Raw genomic sequence first — 12,807 nt, 5'->3', positions numbered from 1 at the left:
ATCTTGATCTTCTTCATTACTTCAAATGCTCCCGCCCTACGGATCTCTTCCTCCCTCCTCTCATCTCATTCTCCCAACCATTCCCCAATCACTTATATTCTCATTGCTCCCACTCTGTACATTCAACAAATCCTCAAAGTGCTCGATCCATCTCCTCATTTTCTCTCTCTTCTCCACCAACAATCTATTATTCCCATCTTTTACTCCCCTACTATTTCCCCTTTCACACTTTGAAACGCCAACGAGCACGAAAAACAGTTATTAACTTCTCCAGTTGCTGCTGCTTTAGATCGGACCAAGACTTCAGACCGTGCTGCAGTCCATCTGCTGTCTGCGACCATTTCTGCCTGTGGACACGATCGAACAATGTATACTATCAACAGGCAAAGTATCGCCGAGATCGCATCAAGAGTCGGAGGGAATCTGCAGAATGGCTGAAGAAATCATTCCATCCAACTGTGTCACTTGTATTGCACTGGGATGGAAAACTAATTCTCGATGTAACAGGAGCAAATGCCACTGAACGCCTTCCAATTCTCGTTTCAGGCCATGGAGTTTCAAAGCTTTTGAATGTACCCAGTTTGGAATCAGGAACAGACAAAGCCATGGCCAGTGTCATCACTGAAACCTTGAATGACTGGGGTATATCTGAACGTGTGGTAAGAATGGCATTCGACACCACTGCCAGCAATACCGAATTGTGGGCAGGGGTGTGCACCCTTGTTCAACAACAGCTGCACAAGGATCCCCTCCACCTGGCTTGTCGGCATCACATTTATGAGCTTCTTGTTCAAAAGGCCTTCGCCATTTGCCTTGGACCGTCCTCTGTTCCCAACATTCACATATTCAAGCAGTTCAAAGCCAAGTGGAATACTATTGACACAACACGCTTTCAGACCTTGAATGACCATGAGAAAATGCCGGTAACTGATGGTGAGCAATGTGATGAGCTCATAGCAATTTGTATGAAACAGTTGCAAGAAAGCCAGCCTCGAGATGATTATCGAGAACTGTCGGAACTGTCCATTGTTGTCTTGGGTGGTGTACCGCCCCACGGAACACGGTTTCAGCACCCTGGTGTTCACCACCATGCCAGATGGTTGGCTGAAGTTATATACAGCATCAACGTCTATCTTTTCTCTCATCAAGAGCATCACACTAAAGCAAGGCCGAGGACTAAAGCGTTTTGTTTGGTTTATCGTGAAGCAGTACCTGAAATCATAGTTCATGGCAACAAGAGCAGCTCTAGCTCCAGCATACGATCTGAGGCTTCTCCAGGAATTGTCACTTTATCTTGAGAAGGACATCTCACAAGTCTGCTTGACAGCATTTTGTCGTCACTTGTGGTATTTGTCAGAGCAATTAGTTTGATTGGCCATCTTCGATCCAACTGTTGACCCTAAAGAGAAGCAAAAAGTGGAGATGGCTCCTAACGAAGAAGGAAGCAAAGATCAACTAAAGAGAGCAACAGTTGAACCTGAGGCGACAACATTGAATTAGAAAACAATTTCAAGTTTTGTGACCAGTAATACCAAGAAGATCTTCACACTACTTGGCCTTCCTCATTCATTCCTAGAATTCGATCCATCCACATGGGAAAGTCGTGAGGATTACAAGGAAGCTGAGCGTAACGTCCAAGAGCTACAGGTAACAAATGACTTTGCTGAAAGAGGGGTACCCCTGATTCAAGAGTTTAATCCAGTGTTGACCAGGAACGAAGAACAACGGCAGTTTCTTCAGGTCGTTGAGCAACACAGGGAAGGTTCAGATGCGACAAAGTCTACAGCTGGCAGCAATTACAAGCCATAAAACAATGCAAAAATTAGTGAGAGTTGGGTTCCCATGATACCTCCCCCTCCCCCCAAGTGAGAGGGGGACCTAAAGGTAACCCAATGGCATATTAACATTAGGCCTTAACAGTATAACTGAAAATGATGCAGCACCAGTTAAAAAGGTTTGCTTATACCAGTTTTTAATCAATAGGAACAAAGTCCCGCAGCAGCTGAAGAAAATTTTTGAAGTTGAAAAGTAAGGACCACCCCCTCTCTCTCTCCCTCTCTCTCTCTCTCTCTCTCTCTACTATATATAACTATATATATCTAGATATATAGATATATATATATATATATATATATATTAGAGGGAATTCGTGTAACCTATGATTTCATGAAATCCCTAGTGAATTGGTGAAACGAGTTTAAACTGGGATGGATTAATTATTTTAGGCTGCGGTTACGTTAGGCTGGGATAATCTAGGCTATGTTTAGGTTATGTTGGGCTAGGTTAGTTAGGTTAGATTAATTTAGGTGAATGCTAAGTTCTGTTAAGCGTTATCGATTTTCCTGCTCTTAAATTTCAGTTTAATAATTTATAATCTCCTTTCTTCCCCACAGCACCACCACCACCAGAAAACTGCGCACTTGACCGGATAACTTCCACATCCATGAATCTTCAGTGGGAGGCACCAGTGACGCCGTGTAAAATAACAAACTACAGACTAAATTGGACGTACGATGTGCTGTGGTCAGACGAGGCGGGAGTGAGTGAGAACAACGCCGTAGGAACAATTTACCACGCCACGGAACTCATCCCTTACACCAACTACACCTTCGGCATCGCCGCTGCTACGGACGCTGGGTACGGAGGTCTACTTCACTGTTCTCCTAACCGAACGCTTGAGGACGGTATGTTTACATTAATACTGTTAATACCTTATATATATATATATATATATATATATATAATATCTATCTATCCATCTATCTATCTATTTATCTATCTATCTATCTATCTATCTATATATACACACACACACACACACACAGAGCAACATTTGTTGTCATTAGACTGTGCAAAAAATATACCCTGAAAGTAATACAAGTATATGCACCAGCTTTTCAAAGCCCAGTTGAACAAATAGAAACATTCAATGATGACACATCCCAGATTATGGAAGAAGAAAAGACCACATATACTATACTCATGGAAGACTGCAAAGCAAAAGTTGGGAAGTCGAAAAATGGAGAAGTATGTATGGGAAAATTTGGAGTGGGTGAAAGGAATGAAAGAGGAGAAATGCCGGTAAATTTTGCTGAAATGTTTAACATGAGAATAATGAACACATTCTTCCACAAAAGAACAGGGAGAAAGTGGACCTGGAGAAGCCCAAATGGAGAAACAAAGAATGAAATCGACTTCATTATAGCAGATAAGAATAACACGATTACAAATGTCACAGTTATCAATAAAGTAAGTGATCATAGAATGGTGGGTTGCACAGCCAGATTCAGTTTCAGAAGTGAAAGAAAGAAGATGATTAAAGATAAAAAGATATGCCCAATAATAGTAAACTAAAACAAAGCAGCCTTTCAATTGGAAATAAGGAACAGATTTCAGGCTCTAAGAAGTGCTGAATGTGACATTGATGAGCTGAATGACAGACTAACAAAAGTGATCAGCAGAGGTAGTAGGAAAAACTAATACTACCAAAGCCAAGAAATATTCAGAAAAGACACTCGAGCTTATGAAAAAACGAAATGAAATGAAAGTAAAAACAAAGAAAGACGAAATAGAACGAGCGGAATTAAATAAGCTTATCAACAAAAGACAAAGAGAAGAAAAAAGGAGGAGAATCATGGATCAGATCAAAGAAACCATCAAAAATGGAAAAATTCTGAAACAGGTCTGAAGTAAAATGGCACTAGGAAAGCAACAAATGAAATCACTGAAAGAAAAAAACGGTGAAATCATTCAGTGCAGAGATAAGATGGTGAAGAGAGTTAAATTTTACAAAGTACTGTATTCATCAAAGACAATAGTACCAACAGCTAACTTTTCAGTTGACACAAGTGAAATACCTGAGGTAAAACCAGACGAAGTAAATATTTGTGTTGAAAATATGACACCGGGAGAAGATGGAATAGTAACAGATTTACTGTTGGATGCAGGAGTAGAAGTACAAAATAGACTTCCTCACTTATTTACCCAATGTATAAAACAGAGGAAAATTCCCAAAACATGGTGTAGTGCAATAGTTATTTTACTCTACAAAAAAGGTGACACAGAAGATATAAGTAACTCTCGACCCATTAGGTTATTATCAGTCACATAGAAGCTCTTCACTAAAGTCCTTACGAACAGAATAACAACAGTTTTGGAGAAAAACCAACCTCGTGAACAGGCAGGATTCCGAAGCGGGTATTCGACCACTGATCATCTACACACAATGAATCAGCTAATTGAGAAAACTACAGAATTTAATAAACCACTGTGTTTAGGTTTTGTTGATTACGAAAAGGCTTTTGATTCAGTGGAGCACAGAGCAATTATAAATTCATTGCGAGAACAAGGAGTGAATGAGAACATTGTAAAACTGCTCGAAAACATATATAAAGAGGGAACTGCTACAGTTAAACTACGTAAGGACTCGAAAAAAATTAAGATTGAGATGGGCGTGCGTAAGGGAGATACAGTTTCACCAAAATTATTTACAGCATGCCTAGATAGTATTTTCAGAAAGCTAGACTGGAAAAAAAAAGGAGTGAACATAGATGGAGAAAAGCTAAACCATTTAAGATTTGCAGATGACATTGTCTTAATCTCAGAAACAGCGGAAGCATTGCAAGAAATGTTAAATGACCTGAACAGAGAAAGTCTGAAAGTAGGACTGAAGATGAACCGGAGTAAAACTAAAGTAAAGTTTAATCCACAAACACCAAAGAGCGTCATCAGAATAAGCGATGAAATTCTTGAAGAAGTTGAGGAGTACAACTACTTGGGACAAATACTAAAATTAACGAAAGATCATGATAGCGAAAAAAAAAAAAAAAAAAAGACGCATTACAGTTGGATGGAAAGCTTTCGATAAACATAAAGACATGAAAAGTAGATTGCCAGATTGTATGAAACGAAAAGTATACAACGAATGTATAATTCCAGCTATGACGTATGGTTGTGAGACCTGGAAACTGACAAAATCAATGGAAAATAAATTGATCCGTTCTCAGAGAGCAATAGAAAGGTCAATGTTGGGAATATCTTTACGAGACAGGAAAAGATCAACTTGGGTGAGAGAGCGGACTAAAGTCAAAGATATTATAGACGTTATAAAAGAACAGAAATGGAGGTGGGCAGGCCATAGAACAAGAATAAGGGATAACCGATGGAGAAAGAGGCTGACTGACTAGACACCAAGAGATTGTAAGCGTAGCAAAAAAGGCCAGACGGGACATGGAGAGATGATATTGAGAAATTTGCAGGGAAAAAGTGGCAAAGATTGGCTCAGTCAAGGAATTCGTGGATAAGGTTGGGGGAGGCCTTTGTTCAGCAGTGGACTAATTACGGCTGATCATTATATATATATATATATATATATATATATATATATATATATATATATATATATATATATATATATATATATATATATATATATATGAGTACATCCTTCATAAGCCTGTCAGTATAAGCAATCTTAAGTTGAACACACTTGTCTGGGGATAGCAACTATAAAATACAAATGACATCCTATGATTGAAAGGATTAACCACTCTGCCACACAACTGAAGAATTTTTGATACTGTTATGAAGCTGGATTGCCCGTCAGGTAGTCTGGAGAGTTTTCCGTGCTTCTTGTATTTTTTTTTTTTTTTAGCTACTTGTCAGAATTGCTAGTTACCCTGCTGTGTGTGAGAGCAATTATTTTGTTTTTTATACATTAATTTTTATGCTCCTTTTCTCAATGTTTTATTTATGTGATTGTTTGTTAAATTATGTAATTTTATCTCAGCTTGCATGCTAAATATTTTAGAGTGCTATGCAGTGTATGAAAACCCTGGGTATTTTGGATATCTCTGAGTTGGCAACTGTTGCTTCTCCTAGAATGTAGATCATTCTAGAACAATGTAAACTTATATAGGGATGGGAAAGAAACTACAGCAGTTTCAATCAGTTCTCAGTTCAGTTTGAGTTTAGTTCAGTGTCAGTGCAGTGCAGTGTAGTTAGCAAGCATTAATTGTCATTGCAGTTAGTGAAGATTATCTCCGGTACTTGTGAAAACAGTGAAGTGTTGTTGGCAAGCATTTAGTGTACAGTAACTGCAGTTAGTGAAGATTATCTCCGGTACTTGTGAAATCAGTGAAGTGTTGTTGGCAAGCATTAAGTGTAACTGTAGTTAGTGAAGATTATCTCCGGTTCTTGTGATAACAGTGATGTGTAGTTGGTAAGCATTAAGTGTAATTATCTGGAAAATAATGACAGGGAACTTAAGAAGCCATTGTTTATTTACGATGCCTGGGGTGATCGTGTGTACTGTACACCGAAAGGCTGCCTTTAGGAAGAACCACTCACTTTGCAAATGTCCTCCCTATACTAAACTACTGCTGTTGGAGCCTGTGGCAGTGTGGGACGAGGATGTAACAGTGGAGTCAGCAGTGTGGATTACTAGTTAGTGCTGCAGTGAATCTAACCTTCGACATGGAGGCAGAAGGCGTATAGATACGAGGCCAAGCAAGGCAAGAGGAGGTATCGCTGGCTGCAATTATGAAGCTTTTGTATGCACAAAGTGTACAACTGCAAGCACAGAATGAAGGACAGAAGGAACTCAAAGAACAATTACAGGCATAGAATGAAGGACAGAAGGAACTCAAAGAACAATTACAGGCAAAGAATGAAGAACAGAAAGAACAATATGAACAGCTTCAAGAGGCATTACAGGAGCAACAGAGGGAATTACAACTGAGAATGCAAGGACAACTAGACGGTTTCATGGGGAAAATGAAGGAAGAACATCAGCAGTTGAAGGAGGAAGTATACGCTGAGCTACGAGAGATAAACAATAATGTGATGGAGTGCAGACAGCATGTAGGCAACCAGCTGAAGATTAGTGAGGGAATAATGACGGACTGCAGACAGCGTGTAGATAACCAGCTGAAGCATGTAGTCGACCATGTAAAGATAATTAGTGAGAAAATTGAGGCTGTAGAGAAATATTGCACTGCTGAGCCTCATGGCTGACATTAAAATGTCTTCAGCTGGTGTATTTTCTGCCATTACAGGCCTCAATACTAACAAGGCGTATGGGCCTGATGGAGTCCCTCCTGTTGTTCTCAAGAACTGTGCTTCTGTGCTTACACCCTGCCTAGGCAATCTCTTTCGTCTTTGTCTATCACCTTGTACCTTTCCTTCTTGCTGGAAGTTTTCTCTCATTCAGCCAGTCCCAAAGAAGGGTGACCATTCCCAACCCCCTAACTATCGTCCAATTGCTTTAACATCCTGTATCTCAAAAGTTTTCGAGTCAATTTTTTATAGAAAAATCTTAAAGCATCTTTCCTATCACAACCTTTCTGATCGTCAGTATGGGTTCCGTCAGGGACGCTCCACTGGCGATCTTCTCACCTACCTTTCAGACTCCTGGTCATCCTCCTTTCGGGACTTTGGCGAAAGCTCTGCCATTGCACTCGACATCTCAAAGGCTTTCGATCGAGTCTGTCATAAATCTTTAATTTCCAAACTGCCCTCTTACGGTTTCTATCCTTCTATCGGTGCCTTCATCTCTGGCTTCCTTTCTGGTCGTTCTATAGCCGCTGTTGTAGACGGCTATCGTTCTTCTCCTAGATCTATCAACAGTGGTGTTCCTCAGGGCTCTGTCCTATCACCAACTCTCTTCCTTTTATTCATCAATGACCTTCTAAGCTGTACATCTAACCCTATCCACTCGTATGCTGATGACTCCACCTTTCACCTTTCCATTCAGTTCCCACAATGTCCATCTCAGCAGTTACTGCAACAAACAAGGGAAGAGGCTATGGCACACCTGATGTCTGACTTGGCTCGTATCTCTGACTGGGTTAAAAATAATCTTGTTTTTAATGCATCAAAGACTCAGTTTTTACACCTATCAACCCGACAAAATCTTCCACAGGTGTACCCACTAAAGTTTAATAATACTCAGCTTAATCCTGCATCATCCTTGAACATGCTTGGGGTTTCATTCACTCGGGACTTATCTTGGAAAGATCATATTACATCTCTTGTAAAATCTGCTTCCAAGAGATTAGGTGTGCTAAGCCGATTCCATTCCTTTTTTACCCCTGCACAATTGTTGTGTCTATACACGGGTTTTATCCGCCCCTGTGTGGAGTACAACTCGCATGTGTGGGGAGGTTCTCCACATACAGCTCCTCTCAATAGGGTGGAGTCAATGGCTTTTCGTCTCATTAACTCTCCTCCTCTTACTGGCTCCCTTCAACCTCTGTCTCTTCGCCGCACTGTTGCATTTTTATCTCTTCTATCGCTACCTCAATGGTCGCTGCTCCTCTGAAATGTCTGCATGCATTCCTCCACCTCTAAGACTGGCGCGTAGCACCCGCCAAGCAGCAAACTTTCATCCTTTTTCTGTCCAACTCTCTAATGCAAGAGTTAACCGTCAGTCCCAGTCCTTCATTTATGCAACAGGTCAACTCTGGAACTGTCTCCCCCTGTCTGTAGTTCCTGCTTCCTATGATCTCCAGTCTTTCAAACGCAGTGTGTCCAGGGATCTCGAAATGATCGGATCCTGAATTTGGCTCTCTCTTGTATTTTGTTCTTCTCTTGGAAGGAACAGTTTTTGCGGGCTCGTGGCCTTTGGTTCCTTCTTCCTAGCATAAAAAAAAAAGAGGTTAGTGTACACAGAGCATATGAAAAGAATGGACAATGTATGGTGAATCTTGATGGATCCCAAGCATCTAAAGGTAGCATTACAGGGTTAAGTAATCAGAATGCGAAAGTTTTAAGTCCTGGACTAAATTATGATGCCCCAGTTTTTAGGCCCCAAACCAGTCAAGTGCATGGCTATAATTGGGATCGAATTAAAAAGAAACCTCAGGAATTTGAAGGTAGATTATCTTGGGAGGCTTACCGTACATAGTTTGAGTTACTTGCTGGTCAGAATGATTGAGTTGATAGGCAGAGGGCAGTGCAGCTTGCTAGTAGCCTTAAGGGTGCCGCAATGGAAATTTTGGGCCAGATGTCAATAAAGGAGAGGAACAGTTATCACTCCTTAGTAGAAGTGCTGGAGCGCAGATATAGACCCATGTACCAGGCTGAGGTTTACAGAGCAAGATTCCGGGGCCGTGTAGAGGCTCGAAGAGGATCTCTACAGCAGCTTGCTTATGACCTGGAGAGTATGGCATACAAGGCATACCCCGGAGCAACACCTAACCCGTTGGCTATTCTTCTGAGGGACCAGTTCATCGAAGCTCTTGATAGTGCAGAATTGAAAGTGCAAGTGAAGCAGGCACAACCCAGAATCATGCAAGAATCACTAGCCAGGGCTCTAGAATTTGACTCCTATGTCTGGTCCAGACATCCACTTTTCAGGCCAGTCGTTGTGCAGAGTTCAAGGTAAGAAATGGGCAGGTATGTAGAGTGGAAAGATTTAACTTAAGAAAAGCCAGGCCATAGGAAAGAGGACTGTTATAAGTGGAAGAGGGAACAGGATAAGATCAGAGGTAGTTGCTGGTATTGTAAGAAGCCAGGACATCGGACAGTTGATTGCAACAAGTGGACGGGAGAACCGGAGAAGACCGCAGGAGGTTGCTGGCTCTGCAGGAAGCCAGGGCACAACAAGGTGGATTGTTACAAATGGAAGAAGAAGCAAGAATGGAACAGTGCAAGGAAACCCACGATTGCAACAAACGGGTGTTGGACATGTGGTGAGGTGGGACACTTCAGCTATGAATGTCCAAATGAGAAAGATTAAGGTAAATTAGTGAAGGCTGGTGACAAGAAGTAACAACCAGCTAATTTTTCTGGAGAAGTCCCACCACTGAGGATATGCAGGAGAACCTTGATGAATAGTGTGCGAGAAGATGGAAGAACAGACGGGAAGCAGTGTAGTAGAAACGGGAATCTTAGCAAGAAATGCTACTGTACTGTAGTGACAGGGCCAGCGTCAGATGAAGAAGACCTGAAAAGGATGTAGATGGAGGATGCAGATTTACAACCAGTGCTGGAGTGGCTGGGGCGAGGTACAGTGCAACCATCTTGGGAAGAGGTTTCCAGGTTTAGCCCTGCGACTAAGATCTGCTGGAGTCAACTGGACCTTCGTCATTTGAATAACTGACTACTGGATTATCAGTGGGAGACACCCGATGGCCTCAGCATGTATTGGCAATTGGTGGTTCCAAAGAAAATGAGGTCCGAGATCTTGGATGAGTCCCATAACCCGATCATTAGTGGGCACCAGGGAGTGAAGAAAACTTCAAGTCGGCTGCGACAGAGGTTCTACTGGACGGGCATTATGTTGTGCCAAGAAGGGACCCAAGAAACTTGGTTGCGCCCCTCTCCAGCTGTACCAAGTGGGTGCATCAATGGACAGATTTGCGGTGGATATTGCTGGATCTCTGCCATTCACTGAAAGAGGAAACTGATATATATGTGTCGCCATGGACTATTTCACAAAGTGGCCAGAAGCGTATGCCATCCCCAATCAAGAGGCTGCAATTGTTGCTTCGGTGTTGGTTGACTAGTTTTTCTGTCGTTTTGGGATGTCACAAGAGCTATATTCAGACAAGGGTAGAAACTTCGAGACTGCTGTGTTCCGTGAGTGTTGCAAGTTTCTGGGGATCAAGAAGATTTGGATGACCCCACTAAGGCTACAGTCAGATGCGATGTTGGAGAAATTCAACTGGACCCTGCAACAAGAACTGGCCTAGTACTGGGTAGAGGGACAAGTGGAATGAGACCAGAAATTGTCTGCATTGCTGATGGCGTAATGGTCTGCATCCCATAAGTCTACCGGCTACACCCCTGCAAAACTGATGTTAGGCCACGAGTTATGCCTACTCGTTGACTTGTTAATGGGAAGACAGCCTGGTGAAGAGCTGCTTGCAGACACCTCCAGCTATGTGAAGCATCTTCAGGCAAGGCTGGCTGAGATACATCATCAAGTGTGAGGAGCCCTTAAGTTTTCAGGAGAGGTGATGAATTGCAAGTATGATGCCAAGGTAAGTGAGGTGAGCTTAGAGGATGGTGACAAAGTTTGGTTATACAATCCTCAGCTGAAGAAGAGACAGTCATCAAAGCTGCAGAGCCCGTGGGATGGGCCTTACACTGAGTTGGACCGCCTATCAAACGTAACATACCGAATTCGGGGAGGCAGGAAATCTCACCCAGAGGTGGTACACATGAAATGTCTGTGGCAGTACCATGGGCCAGGACAGTACAGCTGTGGCGTCTCCAAGGAATTGTGCTCTCCCACAGCCGAGAATGTTGAGGAGGACCAAGGAGCTGAAGTACAAGATGATGGTGACAGTTTCCCAGCAGAGGTACATCAGGAAGAGGATCACGACGTTCCAGGAGGAGTGGACTGTGTTGAGGAGCAGGGATGTCATTGGAAGCAGCATAGAAGAAGACCTGATAAGTTGAAGGATTAATTTGTGTGTAGTTAGATGTTTCATTAGGGTTGAGGTTTATTTTTGTATACAGTGTGTAGTTTTGTCGGGATGAAAAAGGACTAGGGAGGAGATAGTGTTATGAAGCTGGATTGCTAGGTAGGTGGTCTGGAGAGTTCTCTGTATTTTTTTTTTTTTTTTTTTTTTTGCTACGTGTCAGAGCTGCCAGTTAGCCTGCTGTTTGTGAGTGGAGGTATTTTTGTAAGTTATACATTAATTTTTATGCCCTTTTTGTCATTAATTTTTATTTATATGATTGTTTGTTGAATTATGTAATTTTATCTCAGTTTGTTGCTAAATAATTTAGTGTTAAGCAGTGTAAGAAAACCCTGGATATTCTGGATATCTCCGAGTTGGCAACTGTTGCTTCTCCTAGAATGTAGATCATTCTAGAACATTGCAAACATATATAAGGATGGGGAAGAGACTAGAGCAGTTTCAGTCAGTTCTCAGTTTGAGCTTAGTTCAGTGTCAGTGCAGTGTCTGTGCAGTGAAGTGCAGTTAGCAAGCATTAAGTGTAACTGCAGTTAGTGAAGATTATCTCCGGTACTTGTGAAAACAGTGAAGTGTTGCTGGTAAGCATTAAGTGTAATTGCAGTTAGTGAAGATTATCTCCGGTACTTGTGAAAACCGTGAAGTGTTGTTGGCAAGCATTAAGTGTAATTATCTGGAAAATAAAGAAGTGAACTTAAGAAGCCCGTGTTTATTTACTACCTCTGGGGTGATCTTGTGTGCTGCACACCGACAGGCTGCCTCTACGAAGAACAACTCACTGAGCAACGTCCCTCCTATACTGAACTACTGCTGTTGGAGCCTGTGGCAGTGTGGGACGGGGACGTAACAATACTACTTGTTATATGATGGCGGTCTAGTGGCTATAGTGTGCCAGTTGAAGTAGTGTCCTTCCATTGGTATGAATCCCAAGAGGTGACTGGAGCTGTATCGATCATGTGCTGTCATCAAGGGAAGTGGACTGATCATCTACCCCCTAACGTACTGGACTGTAGCTGACATGCCTTGGGACCCCATCTGTTCACTTCGAGGGAGGTAACATAATACTGTGTTTTTTCCACTTCATCCTTGTTATTTTTACCATTATTATTAACATCTTTGATCTGATGACCTCTCTGTCTCATAATACTGTAGTGCCATTTGATCTTTGCTATCTGGCACTTGGATATCATTCACTGACTCATTGAAATCTAGCTACCTCCAAGCGATATATTTAACTTAAGAGAATTTTCTAACTAGATGTTTTAAATACAGCCTTCGTTATTCCCTTCCCTACGAGAGTGCTTTCTTAATCTTAAATAATCGTCTGATAACAGCATGCTTAAAATTAAATATTGCCATCTGACGGAGAGATAACACCACC

The sequence above is a fragment of the Coenobita brevimanus genome, chromosome 12, assembly GCF_032717465.1.
Source record: "Coenobita brevimanus isolate Jiangsu-jjx chromosome 12, ASM3271746v2, whole genome shotgun sequence".
Classification (NCBI taxonomy): Eukaryota; Metazoa; Arthropoda; class Malacostraca; order Decapoda; family Coenobitidae; genus Coenobita; species Coenobita brevimanus.
This window is presented reverse-complemented; position numbering follows the sequence as displayed.